The sequence below is a fragment of the Eretmochelys imbricata genome, chromosome 11 (assembly GCF_965152235.1).
Source record: "Eretmochelys imbricata isolate rEreImb1 chromosome 11, rEreImb1.hap1, whole genome shotgun sequence".
Lineage (NCBI taxonomy): Eukaryota > Metazoa > Chordata > Testudines > Cheloniidae > Eretmochelys > Eretmochelys imbricata.
In genome coordinates, this window is record NC_135582.1 from 26074893 (window position 1) to 26089038 (window position 14146).

The 14146-nt window shown below is 45.7% G+C and overlaps 2 protein-coding genes across 13 annotated transcripts in view; one reads left to right on the forward strand and one right to left on the reverse strand.

Annotated features, from left to right (window-relative positions):
* The window catches only part of ORC4 (origin recognition complex subunit 4), a 63351-nt gene extending 50669 nt beyond the window's left edge, over positions 1-12682 (reverse strand). For 4 of the 7 annotated variants that reach the window (XR_013347455.1, XR_013347456.1, XM_077829596.1 and 1 more), the window contains exon 1: positions 12552-12682. The gene's annotated coding sequence lies outside the window, so the exon portion shown is untranslated. Of the gene's footprint in view, positions 1-343; positions 391-12551 lie in introns of those variants that run through there. The other 3 variants (XM_077829598.1, XM_077829595.1, XM_077829597.1) reach the window with 3 other exon arrangements.
* A 256-nt stretch (positions 12683-12938) lies between these two features.
* The window catches only part of MBD5 (methyl-CpG binding domain protein 5), a 254423-nt gene continuing 253215 nt past the window's right edge, over positions 12939-14146 (forward strand). For all 6 annotated transcript variants that reach the window (XR_013347482.1, XM_077829817.1, XM_077829816.1 and 3 more), the window contains exon 1: positions 12939-13441. The gene's annotated coding sequence lies outside the window, so the exon portion shown is untranslated. The remainder of the gene's footprint in view (positions 13442-14146) is intronic.

The window sequence follows — 14146 nt, forward strand, 5'->3', positions numbered from 1 at the left end:
AATCTCCCTTTTTTTAAAAAAAGCTTCAGCATAATAAAGAGCTCAATTCTGCAGAGATTCCACAGTTGGTAATGTCACTGAAGTCAGTGGAATTTTACATATGAAGCCGTTTCAAATAACTCCTTCAGTAGCACAATATTTATTATACAATATTAAAAAGGAATTTTCAATTTTCTTCAGAAATATGCCACTGTTTTCAGAGGTGCCATTCAGTGAATGGGAGAGTCATCTCAGGGTTGGATCTGGCCATTTTAATGGTACAGAATGGTGAGAGCCAGTAAACATTAACTATGCCAAATACTAACAGAAATAATTCTGGCCTTGTTCAGAGAAGTATACTTGCCAAACTTCTTGAAAAATGCAATAGTCCACCCAGTTCTTCAGAAGCTCTCTCTCGACACTGATAACCTCTCCAGCTACTGTTGTCTCTCTAACCTTCCTTTCCTGGGCAAAATCATCAAGAAAGCACATTACATCACACATTACAAGTTACATCAACTAATGTCCCACATGCATTACAATCAGCCTTTGGGCCAGGGCACAGCACTGAGGCAACTCTAGTAGCACTTTAGATCACTGACACAGGCAAAATCTTAATGCTCATACTGATGGACCTCTACAGCATTTCACAGAGCAGACCTTAATGTACTATTAAGAAGCCTTACGACACACTAAGAATAAACATTACAGAATTACAGTGGTTCCAATCATTCCTTTCCAGAAGAACGACGAGTGGTGAGAGGTAATTACTCCTCCTTTCCAAAGGTGCTCAAGTGTAGAGTCCCTCAAGGATCCATGCTATTTGCCCCATTTCTCTTCCATACTTTTGTGAAGCCCCTGATGTCTCTCTGAGTTACTCCTGTCTACACCTAAGATGCTGCAGCAGCGTGCTTCAGTGTAGATACTACTTACATCGGCGTAGGTAATCCACCTCCCCGAAATGCAGTAGCTATGTCAACGGAAGAGACATAGCCATACCAACATAAATTCCTCGTGTAGACCAGACCTTAGTTGCCAACAATCCGCAGACAACACAATTATTTCTCTCATTCAGCACTGATGCAACTACTGCCACTAACAGGATATTAGTATGCCTACAAGAGACCAGCTCTTGGATGGGCACCATGATGGCAGATGAAGTAGTGTTGATAAATGCAAAGTAATGCACATTGGAGGGGAATAAAATTAACTAAATTAACTGTATTACTCAAGAAAGGGACCTGGGCACCACTGTAGACAGCTCAATGTACCCCTGTGGTAAAAAAGGTCACACAATGTTAGGATGCATTAGGAGTGGGAGGGAGATCAATATGGAAATCATAATGCTATTATAGAAATCTCTGAATTAGATGAACTATGGGTCTCGACCAATTAGCCAATTCTTGTGTAACTTTGTAAGTCCTGCTTTGTGCTTTCAGCCTAAATCTTATTCTATATCAGATTATAAAGATAACAAAAGTCCTACTGACTTGCCAATTACTCATGTTTAATGCACTTGAATTTTTGCTAATTTGCTCCCCAAATGGCTGTAGTGATCGTAAAGCCACAATTTATTTTATATTTTAATCTAGTAACTTTTCATGAGAGCACAAACAACCCATAAAAAGCTTGTAAACTTCTGTATGTATTTTATGTTAGGCGATTCCAGTACACCAAGAATGTTCTCATATTATAAATCAGTTTCATCCTACTGTCAAAGTCAAATTTTTTATTATATTTTACCTTTCAAGAAGAACCTCATTCTCTAGTTACCTTTTAGTAAGCAGAACACCTCTGTTGACAACCGTCAATTTCGGTCTACTTCTAGACATACATGTTTTAGTGAAGAGTCTATTTCCAATACACATGGGGGTCACTTCTAAAGGCACAGTGATTTAAACTAATTATATGGAGAGAAACGAGTTTCCCATTTCAAATCACAATCTGCTGCAAGTAAGTCACCCCTCTTACTGAGCAGTGTAACAACCTGCACTTTCAGAACAATAATTTAAATATTCACCTAACCTGGTCACCAGTTTGCTGTAAAAAGACTGAATTCTCTCCTCCCTCCATGCCCACATCCTCAGCTAAAAAGAGAAGCAGCAGCAGACCAATCATAGCAAGTACTCTGAAAAGCTAAGCTGCACAGTGAACTCCACTAGTTTAGATAGATTTTTCTACTTTTAAAAAAAACAAAGAATGTAGCCTTCTGCAAGACTGGTGTATGTTCAAATTTTCTTTAGTTACAAAAGCTTCTTTGTAACATATTAATGAAATTAAGATCTGAGACTTGATTTGGCCCTCAGACTGCCTTCTTAATAAATTCAAAATATCTAATAAATTCAGACATACTTAATTTTAATTGAGTTATTTGTGAAGGGCCGGAATATGGCACCTTCTCTTACATTTGGTAGTTCTATTGAACTCATTGGATTACGTACTCATTGAGAATAAAAGTAGCAGAATCAGGCCCTGTGTGTATAATTATTTATATATGTTCTCAGCAAGGTTAATGTTTGATTTACACTATACATATTATGAGCTTGATACAGAAATTACTGGGGGAAATTTAATGTCCTGTGTTACACAGGTCACAGTAGGTGATCACAATGGTCCTTTCTGGCCTTTGATAAGATGACACAGAAGCTACTAGTCAAAAAGTTTCAAATTACCTCCACTATAGCTAAGGCTATGTCCACATTAGGAGATAGTTATCAGTATAGAAATAATGGTATACTGTATCATCAAAGTGTTCCTACTGTAGATGCAGCCAAAACAGCAAACCACATTCTATACCAGTAAAAGCAGTTTTGCCAGTGCAGCTGCATCTACAATACAACACAGCTGTACTGGCAGAAGTCTGTACTGTAGACAAGGCCTAACTCCCTAGAATGGTATCTACAGTCAATACAGTGTGAATTCAGTTCATCTCCAGGGCTCAGAAGCAGCTGCTACATGCTCTACTCCCGAGGGCATTATGCACCAAAAAACTAAAAATTCTGCAAATTTTATTTGTCAAATAAATGTGGAGGCTCCAGCATGGCACTGGGGAACACAGGCCACTAGCTGCACAGAGGAAGTAGATCAGATGCGGGAACAGTTCCCTGTACAGGGATCCCTATCCCTGCAGCTAAGGAGCAATGGGTGCAGGAAGCAGGGGGAGTTTGCAGAGCTTCCTGAAGCCGGAGAAGAAATTTGGGGGTAGGTCTGACCCAGCCCCGGATGCCATGCAGGGGAAGAGAAAATCCCATCCTCCCCAGCCCAGTCGGGACTACCAGCTAAGCACGGTGCAATGTAGGAACCACCAGCGGGTCTTCCCCAGTCCCGCCTCCTGCCCCACAGTCATTTACCTCTGGCCAGCTGCCCTTAGCAACTGAAACGCACTGATGGGGACGGTCGCAGGACTGCACTTCTGGCTTCCTTTTGCTTCCCCATCAGAGAGTCATTTTTTGGCAGGGAAGCAAAGAAATCTGCGGGTGACATGAATTCTGCACATTACTCCCCCAGGAGTAATGTGCATATGCCTTACTGAAATTTCTCTGAAGGTACTATCATGTTCTACAGAATTTCAGCTTTCACTAAAAAAACAAAGTCTCTAACTGTTAGAGCTGCACAGAATTGTTCAAAATTTGAGCCAAAAAACCAGCAAAGATGTCTATGGATGTCAAGGTTCCTTCCCCACTCTGAATTCTAGGGTACAGATATGGGGCCCTGCATGAAAGACCCCCGAAGCTTATTCTTACCAGCTTAGGTTAAATGCTGCCACCACCAAAGTGTTAAACAAAGAACAGGGGAAGTGCCCCCTTGGAAACGTCTCCCCTCGCCCCCAAAATATCCCCATCAAGCACTACACCCCCTTTCCTGGGGAAGGCTTCATAAAAATCCTCAACAATTTCCATAGGTGAACACAGACACACACCCTTGGATCTTAAGAACAATGAAAAAGCAATCAGGTTCTTAAAAGAAGAATATTAAAGAAAAAGTAAAAGAATCACCTCTGTAAAATCAGGTAAATACCTTACAGGGTAATCAGATTCAAAACATAAGGTTTTGCCTAGAAGGATTCTCTAGTTACAAAAAGACACACAAACCGGAATATACAACCCATTCAGCACAACTTATTTTATCAGTCATTTAAAAAAACAGAATCTAACGCATATCTAATTAGACTGCTTATTAACTCTTTACAGGAGTTCTGACCTGCACTACCGCTCTGGTCCCGGCAAAAGCATCACACAGACAGAGAGAACCCTTTGTTTCGCTCCAGCTTTGGAAGTATCTTGTCTCCTCATTGGTCATTTTGGTCAGGTGCCAGCAAGATTATTTTAGCTTCTTAACCCTTTACAGGTGAAAGGGTTTTTCCTCTGGCCAGGAGGGATTTTAAAGGTGTTTACCCTTCCCTTTATATTATGACATGCCCCCCAAATCACAGATAGGGTGAAACGCTGGCTGGGATTTCTTCCTGGAGCTCTAGGAGAAAACAGAGTTAATAAGACACATGCACCTCTAAATATACTACCAAGTATATAAAGACGAACAATATTCTCCACATCTCAAGGACGCTTGTAACCAGTTGATTCTGGAAAACTTTCACAGGAGAGTGCATCAGCCACTTTGTTAGAAGTTCCTAAGATGTGTTGGATGTCGAAATCAAAATCTTGGAGAGCTGAACTCCACCGAATAAGCTTTTTGTTATTTCCCGTGGTGGTATGAAGCCGCTGTAGCGCAGCATGGTCTGTTTGGAGGTGGAAACACCGTCCCCAAATATATGGGCGTAGCTTTTCCAGAGCGACTGACCAGTTGCTTTCCCTCTCAGACAGCTTCTTGCTGAGAAACACTACAGGATGGAATTTTTGATCCGGTCTTTCCTGCATTAAAACTGCTCCCACACCACGCTCGGACGCATCTGTGGTTACTAAGAATGGTTTGTCAAAGTCTGGGGCCCTGAGACTCAGACATGAGTGTCGCTTTAAGCTGGTTAAAGGCCTTCTGACACTCTTCAGTCCACTAAACGGCATTTGGCTGTTTCTTTTTGGTTAGGTCTGTTAGTGGGCCGGCAATTTGGCTGTATTGCGGTACCAATCGCCTGTAATATCCGGCCAAGCCTAAGAAGGACTGGACCTGTTTCTTTGAATTTGGGACAGGTCACATTTGGATAGAATCCACTTTGGCCTGTAGGGGGGTTGATAGTTCCTTGGCCCACCTGGTGTCCAAGGTAAGTCACTCTGTTTAGGCCTGTTTGACACTTCTTAGCCTTAACAGTTAGTCCTGCCTCCCTTATGTGCTCGAAGACTTTTTGTAGATGTTCCAGGTGTTCTGCCCAGGAATCCGAAAATATGGCCATATTGTCAAGGTAGGCGACTGCATATTCTCCTAATCCCGCTAGGAGACCATCTACAAGTCTTTGGAAGGTGACGGGTGTATTTCGCAGCCCAAAAGGGAGTTCACTAAATTCATACAGCCCGACATGTGTGGTGAAGGCTGACCTTTCCTTGGCAGATTCATCTAGCGGTACCTGCCAGTACCCCTTGGTTAAGTCCAAGGTAGAGATGAACTGGGCCCGTCCCAGTTTCTCTAATAGCTCATCTGTGCATGGCACTGGATAGTTATCTGGGCGAGTTACAGTTAGCTTACGGTACTCCACGCAGAAAAATATCTCCCCATCTGGTTTGGAAACTAGAATCACTGGAGATGCCCGTGCACTGCCAGAGGGGCAGATTACACCCATCTGTAGCATATCGTGGATCTCCTGTTCTATAGCAGTTTTAGCTTGAGGAGACAACCGGTAAGATTGGGCTTTAATTGGGTGAGCATTATCTGTGTCAATGGAGTAGTATGCCTGTTCAGTCAGTCCTGGGGTGGCTGAGAACGTCTGTGCGTAGCTAGTGCACAGCTCCTTGATCTGCTGTTGCTACATACGCCCAAGGGTCATGGAGAGGTTCACCTCTTCCATGCCACCAGCACTTTTCCCTTCGTAGTAGACACCTTTAGGCCACGCAGCTTCATCTCCTCCCTGGGCCATAAACTGATAAACCTTTAATTCTATAGAGTAAAAGGGCTTTAGAGAATTAATATGGTACACCTTAGGCTTTCGGTTGGAGGTGGGGAATGCTAGGAGATAATTAACAGCTCCCAGGTGCTCCTGGACCATGAATGGCCCTTTCCACGACGCTTCCATTTTATGGACCTGGCGCACCTTTAAGGCCATGACCTGGTCCCCTACTTTGAAGGAACGCTCTCTGGCATGTTTATCGTATCAGGCTTTTTGCTCTTTTTGAGCATCCTGTAGGTTTTCTTTAGCAAGGGCTAAAGAGGTTTGGAGGGTGTTTTGTAGGTTGGTTACAAAGTCCAGAATGTCAGTTCCTGGAGAAGGTGTAAACCCCTCCCATTGCTGCTTTACCAACTGTAATGGCCCCTTCACCTCGCGGCCACATACAAGTTCAAATGGTGAAAACCCTAAACAGGGATGTGGTACAGCTCTGTAGGCAAAGAGCAACTGCTACAACACTAGGCCCCAGTCATTGGAGTGCTCATTTATGAATTTATGTATCATGGCCTCTAAAGTTCCATTAAATTTCTCCACCAGGCCATTTGTTTGATGATGGTAAGGGGTGGCAACCAAGTGATTCACCCCATGAGCTTCCCAAAGGCTTTCCATAGTTCCTGCCAGGAAATTAGTTCCTTCATCTGGTGAGGATGTCGGAGGGCCAACCTACCCTGGCAAAAATGTCTGCTAGTGCCTGGCACACACTTTTAGCCCTGGTGTTGCTTAGAGCTACTGCTTCTGGCCATCGGGTGGCCAAATCCATGAAAGTCAGTTTGTACTGCTTTCCTCTGGGTGTCTTTTTTGGAAAAGGACCCAGAATATCCACAGCTACTCGCCGATATGGAACTTCAATGATGGGGAGTGGCTGGAAAGGGGCTTTGACCTGGTCTTGGGGTTTTCCCACTCTTTGGCACACCTCACAAGACTGGACATAGGTAGAAACATCCTTTCCCATTCCCTCCCAGTGGAATAACCTCCCCAAGCCGTCTTTGGTCCTGTTCACCCCAGCATGGCCACTAGGATGATCGTGGGCTAAGCTCAAGAGCTTTACCCGGTATTTAGTTGGAACTACCAACTGTCTCTGAGGATGCCAGTCTTCCTGGTGTCCACCAGAAAGAGTTTCCTTGTATAAAAGTCCTCTTTCTACAACAAACCTGGATCAATTAGAAGAGCTGAGAGGCGGTGGGTTTCTCTGTGCCGCCATCCATGGTCTCTGGAGGCTTTCATCTGCTTCCTGTTTGGTCTGGAACTGTTCCCTTGATGCCGGAGACATCAGTTCCTCATTGGATTGTGGACCTAGGCTTGGTCCCTCTGGAATCGATGCAGGGGATGGGGCTGTTTCTGTTGACTGTGAACCGCTCTCCGCTGGTGCACTATGTTGGGATTCAGGCTCCAGCTGAGCCTCTTGTATAGGGTTATCGGCTGCCGCCGGTTCAGGTTCAGTGGGGCCCTCTTGTGTTGGGGTTGCAAGTACTGGATTCAGTGCTGGCAATGGGTCTGGTGCTGGTTGTTCCACCGGTTCCGGTTCTGGGGCTGGCTCTGTCTGGGTCTCTGGGACTGGATCCACTACTGCTGTTGCAGATGTTGGCATGGGGTCCGGTTCCATCACCTCTGACCAGGTCCTGGTAGAAGTTTCTGAAACAGAGCTAGGCGTGACGGCTTGCTTAGCCTGGCTGTGGGTGATCATTCCCACCCTCTTGGCTGACTTCACATGATTGGTCAAGTCTTCCCCCAACAGCATGGGGATGGGATAATAGTGGACTTTTGCAGTCTATGATGTTCCTGACCAGCCCTGGTACTGGACAACTTGGCTGCAGGCAAATTGAAAGAGTTGAACTTGAAGGACTGACTCGTCACTTGGGTCTCTGGGTTGATTAAATTGGGGTCCACTAAGGAAGCATGGATAGCTGACACTTGTGCTCCAGTGTCCCTCCACGCGGTGACCTTCTTCCTGCCCACACTCAGTTTCCCTCCACTCCGAGGGTATCTGGGAGGTATCTGGGCCTGAGGACCTCTGGTGTAATTCCGGTGCAATGAACTGTAATCTGTTGGGGTTCTTGGGGCAGTTGGCCTTTACATGCCTCGGCTCGTTACATTTAAAACATTGTCCAGATGACGGATCACTGGGGCGAGGTGGGTTGCTGGAGAACAGTGTGGCAGGACGATAAGGTGTCTGGAGGGTTCCTTGGGGGGGTAGTTGGGGCCTTGGGCTGCCCCCGGTAGTAGGGTGTGATCTGAGGGTGTCACTTCTGGTATCCGCTCCAACTGTGAACAGGGTTGTTCCTCTCTCCTCCCTCCACCTGTTTTGGTCCGGCTTGCCCCGCCTCTCCGGCGGTCTGGGACTGCTTGTATCGATCAGCATAAGAAGCAAGACTTTCTCCGAGTCCATTTCCTTATCCCACAAATACTGTTTTATTTCCTCCTTGGACATATTCAGGAATTGCTCTTGAGCTATCAAATCACACATTCCTTCAAAGCTAGTGACACCCCTTCCTTGGACCTATTTATCTAACAGATCCTTCATCTGGTTTAGATAAGCCAAATTACTTACTCTGTAAGTTTCAGGTGTAATTTGAAATTGCTTTAAAACAAAATCCTTGAACTCATTATAGTTAGAAGCCTCATCAATAGGCCTCTTATTGAATATGTCCAGAGCTCTTCCAGTCAATTTTGCGACCAATGTGGTCATCTTGTGAGCTTCAGGAATTTTATGTAAAGTGCACAGTCTCTCAAAGGTGAGAAAATATTCAGCAATGTCACTGGATTCATCATACTGTGGACATAGTCGCTCCCATTTGTGGATTGTTGGGGAAGGATTGTTAGGGTTATCCAGTAGATTCCGCTCAGCCCTTACCTTCTCCAACTCCAGTTCATGCTTCCTCTTTTTCCTTCTCCATTTCTTTTTCCTTTGCCTCCATAGCTCTCCTGTGGGAAGCCTCTTTGGCTGTTTCTGCCTTGGGCTCTGTCATGTTTCCCTCTGTTTTTAACAAACTTTACACCCAAGAGTTAGAAATAAAAAAACAAACTAACAAACAAAACTTGCAAAAAGAAAAGGAGTACTTGTGGCTACAGCTCACTTCACGAAAGCTCATGCCCAAATAAATTGGTTAGTCTCTAAGGTGCCACAAGTACTCCTTTTCTTTTTGCGAATACAGACTAACACGGCTGTTACTCTGAAACAAAACTTGGCTTGTCAAAAAAAAAAAAAAAAGAAAGTTGTGCTGTAACCTGATACCCATGTTCTCCGATAGTGATCGTCAGCCTGCAGAAAAATTCTTAAAAAACAAAAAACAAACACACACCTTTTTCTCCAGGCAAATAGACAGAAAAACGCTCTAGTTGCTCTTAGCTAAAAAAAAAACTTCACGTCTGTGAAGAACTTGTGAATTTCCCTGCAGGAGGTTAAGTACCCTGCCTTTAGGCAGAGAAACTCCAGGTCACAAAAGACAAATCCCTTTTGTTATGCTTGAATCTTTTAAAATCCTTCTGTGCTTCTGGTTCAAAAAAAAAAAAAAAAAAAAAAAAACTCAATATGATTTCAAATTAATCCCACCGCTCTGCCACCATGTCAAGGTTCCTTCCCCACTCTGAACTCTAGGGTACAGATGTGGGGACCTGCAGGCAAGACCCCCTAAGCTTATTCTTACCAGCTTTGGTTAAACGCTGCCACCACCAAAGTGTTAAGCAAAGAACAGGGGGAAGTGCCCCCTTGGAAACATCTCCCCCCACCAAAAACAAATCCCCTCAAGCACTACACCCCCTTTCCTGGGGAAGGCTTGATAAAAATCCTCAACAGTTTGCATAGGTGAACACAGACCCAAACCCTTGGATCTTAAGAACAATGAAAAGCAATCAGGTTCTTAAAAGAAGAATTTTAATTACAGAAAAAGTAAAAATCACCACTCTACAATCAGGATGGTAAACACCTTACCATTAGGATAATCAGATTCAAAACACAGAGAATCCCTCTAGGCAAAAACCTTAAGTTCCAAAAAGACACAAAAACAGGAATATACATCCCATTCAGCACAACTTATTTTATCAGCCATTTAAACAAAACAGAATCTAATGCATATCTAACTAGATTGCTTATTAATTCTTTACAGGAGTTCTGACCTGCATGCCTGCTCTGGTCCTCACAAAAGCATCACACAGACAAAGAGAACCCTTTGTCCTCTCCCCCCAGCTTTGAAAGTATCTTGTCTCCTCACTGGTCATTTTGGTCAGGTGCCAGGGAGGTTATCTTAGCTTCTTAACCCTTTACAGGTGAAAGGGTTTCTCCTCTGGCCAGGAGGGATTTAAAGGTGTTTACCCTTCCCTTTATATTTATAACAATGGGTATGTCTTCAGTGGACCCTGGGTTTTAGCCCCGCCACCCTTACCCATCCCATCCACCCAGAAAACCATCCGACCAGGCTTCGGAGGTGCTCTAAGCCTGGGCCAGTTTACATGGCTGGGTGCTGAGGTCAGTATCCCAGATTTGGCTGGCACATGTCCACTTTGCAATGAGGAAGCAGGTAAAAATCCAACTCACTCTGCTGACAGTCCTTCCAGGCACACCCCACAGTTCCTCATGAGGGACAAGCAAGTTGTACAATTGACAGGGAAAGAATCCTAGAGCATTTCAGCACAAAGAAACATGGGGTATGATCCCAGATATACACTGACAAGTGCAGAAGCAATGAGGACATAATATTACAGGTAGTGACTTACTGTGGGGATGCTCACAAATGGACTAGACTAACCCTCATACAAATCATGCAAGTTAACAGTGCAGCGAAAACCTATCCTATGTGACCTAAACAACAGTAGCTCCAAAATATGCGACCCGCCCTAACCTCTTCCTTTCATTAAGATGTTACACTTTTATTTCTCATAAGAAAGGAGAAGGAGTTTTACAGAGATGTAGTGACTCACTTTAAGTGGCTGGCATTTGAGAGAGGACCCTCACTTACTTTTTTAATCCAATCAAAGAAAGTTTAGTTCAGTCCATCAGCATAGTTAAAGGCCACATCTACACTAGCGAGCTGACTGCAGTGACACTGCAAGATCGCTCCTGTAGCCACTCTATGCTAGGAGGAGAGAGCTCTTCACTCAACATAATAAAACCACCTCCACAAGTGCCAGTAGCTATATGAGAAGGAGACGCTCTCCTGCCAACCGTTCTGCACACTCCAGAGTTTCTGTTGGTGTAAGTTATGTCGCTCAGGAGATGCGTTTTTTCATACCCCTGAGCAACATAAGTTATACTGACAAGTGGTAGTGTAGACAAAGCCTAAGACTAGCTTAGTGGTAGTGTAGGTATGGCCGAAGACCCATCTAAGGAAACCCTAGCTCAGAGTCCAGTAGAGCTCTCACATGATGCACAATCCACAGTGAATGTGGCTTCTTATTCTGGTGATTCACATGGGTGAAGTTTGGAAAAGTACCCCCACCTTTTTTACACCCAAAGTCTGCCCTTTGCTCACATTAACTCACACAAACTTACGTGATCCAATTTTTAAGGGAAGTTATCTATGTTCAAGATAAGGCAGTTATAACCACCTTTGTAAATAAAATTAGTTACTTCAGTTTTTCACAAATTTAATTTGAGGTGCTGTAATCCCTTCAATTGTAAAATTACAACAGCTTTCATCTTCAGTGCCTAAGAAACCAATCTAGTTGTAATGTTAAAGAGCTTGGTGGGACACAGCTTTAGCTCCTTTACAAAAAGTAGAAATACAGCAAAGTCCCAAACCTTTAAGGAGCAACTATATTCCTCACAAGAAGAAAAAGAAGAATTAAGAAGTGCCTTTGACCAGCACAAGTGAATGTCTAGGAGCAGAATTAAGCTGCATGAAGTCGGAATTAAAGTCTGATCTTTCTTCCAGAGCATTCCCCAATGCATCACTCTGCAACACAGGAGGCGTCAGCATCTGTCAGCATAGAACAGGAGCGTTTCAATGGAAAGCGCTCTGGAAGCGGACGCACACCAGACACCAACGCGGCTCTGTTGGGAGGTCACTGGGGATGAACTCCGACGCCTCAGTTTTTTTCAACATGCCAGAGCAAGTAACCCGGAGTTGCCCCCAAGACCAGCACGACCACCCGGATCAGCGCCAGGCTCACTGAGCAGGAAGCGTTTCCGGTCAAGGCAGCGAGGACTCTGTCAGTGCCTTTCAGCGGCGCCTGCAGGAATCCCACGACGCCTCGCTGGCGCGCGACGCTCCTCCTTAGCCCTCAACTCCGAGGCTCCATGAGCATCATCCCCCGCCTCGCGCTGCCGAAGGGCCCCCCGGGGCAGGGCAGGACACCGGCAAGCGGCCCTCCCGCCTTATGACACCTGGCCCCAACGAACTGGGGATGAGACCCATCCACCCCCTGGGGCCCGCGAACACAGCGCGGCTGCCGGGAGCCTGCCCCAAGGGACACCGCCGCCCTCCGCCCGCACCAGGTCAGGGCTCTCGCCCGCTCTCCCCTGCAGGTCATGTCACCCCCCTCCCTCGCCGTCCCCACCCCCGTAGCCCCGCTCCCGCGGAACCCTTACCTAGTTCGGCTCCGCTCCTGCCTCCGCCTGAGCGCGTAGTTCGGACTCCAGCAGAGTAACCGCCCTCCTCTTCGCCCGCTAGTACCTCAGAAACCTTCCCGGCACCCCCCGCGCCCATCGCTCCTCGTCACATGGCGATGACAGCCCCACCCCCTCCTCTCTTCCCCCGCCCGCTCTTGACTCGCCTCAACTCTGCCCCTTTCACGCCCACTCACTCACTTCCGCTCCACTTCCCTCCCCCTCCCGCAACTTCCTGTCCCTCGACGGCATCTCCTTCCGGGTCCGCCTGCCGCGCGGTGCATTGTGGAGAGCAACCTCTTTCCCTCCCCACTTCAACCCACCGAGCCCCCTTGGGGCGCATGCGCAGTAGCAGCCTCCCATCTTTCTCCTAGGCAGAGCCAGAGCCTCAGCAGCAGTAGCAGCAGCAGCAGCTGATGATGAAGAGAGAGGGGGAGACTGGGGGACCTTTTATTTATATTGTTAAAGGGACAGAGCACTAATTCCATCTTGAATTGGTGTGTGTGGAGGGGGAGGGGGTTGGTGTGAGGGGCCTGAGTTTTTCCCCCCAGCCCAGCCCAGCTCAGCTCAGCTCAGCTAGAGGATCCCAGGGAGACACAGAGAGAGAAGGAGAGTTTCTTCCCCCCATCCCCCTTGGCCGTCAGAGGAGAGAGAAAGAGACCAAAAGCCTCTTAGCAACAGCCCCTTCTCCTCTCTCTGCTGCTGCTTGGCCCTGGCTGGAGACACCTCACCACACACACACACAGAGGAGCAGCAGCCAGTTCACCAGCTCCCCCACCTCCTGCTCTCCCCTCCTCCCCCTTTATTACCCTTTGTGTGTGTCTCTTTCTCCACTGCTCCAGGGAAGGGAATAAAAGTGGGGTGCAGCCAAGGTAAGTGTGTTTGTGTGTGGGGAAGCAATACCTTCTCCCAGCTCTGCCTCTCACTCTAAGGCAGACAGATTTGGGGGCTGAGGGTTGGGAAGGTGTTTGTTTTCTGGATCCATCTTTTAGCTTTGATGATAGTTTGATTGTTTACTGGTTTGACAAAGTGGCTTATTTTTTCCTGCTCCAAATGAAACACTTCAATTTTGTGTTTTACTCTAAGCTTGCTGCCCCTCTTTGGGAAGAAGATATTATAGTGTTCATATCTGTCACTTTTTACTCACTCTTTGAGGAAGTGGAAACCTTTCTCCATGTCCTGCCTCAGTTTTATTTCTTTTTCAGTGTATAAGGAAATGTCATGGAGTAGATGATGATCAAGTGTTGCTAGTGGTACTCTCAAGTGGGTTTCAGTATCACCCTCTTTTTAGAGCTGCTTCTGATTTGGGAATTTGCTGTTTCTGGGAGTAGTATTTGTCTTGTGGTTTTCATTGGTAGTTGTCTTTTTAATAAATAGTTTTTCTTTGTAGAGAGGTAGGTCAAGTGTTAAAAGGTGTTTTGGCCAAGGTTTGTTTTATTTGTGATTTCTTTCAAAAGGGCTTGTATTTCCTGTGTCAAAATAGGAAATTCAAAAGACAAAAAGAATAATATAGAGCTGGAAACCCTTTGGAATTTATCATCTGTCTTTGTTTTGTGCAGTTGCATGTTGCTATTGTT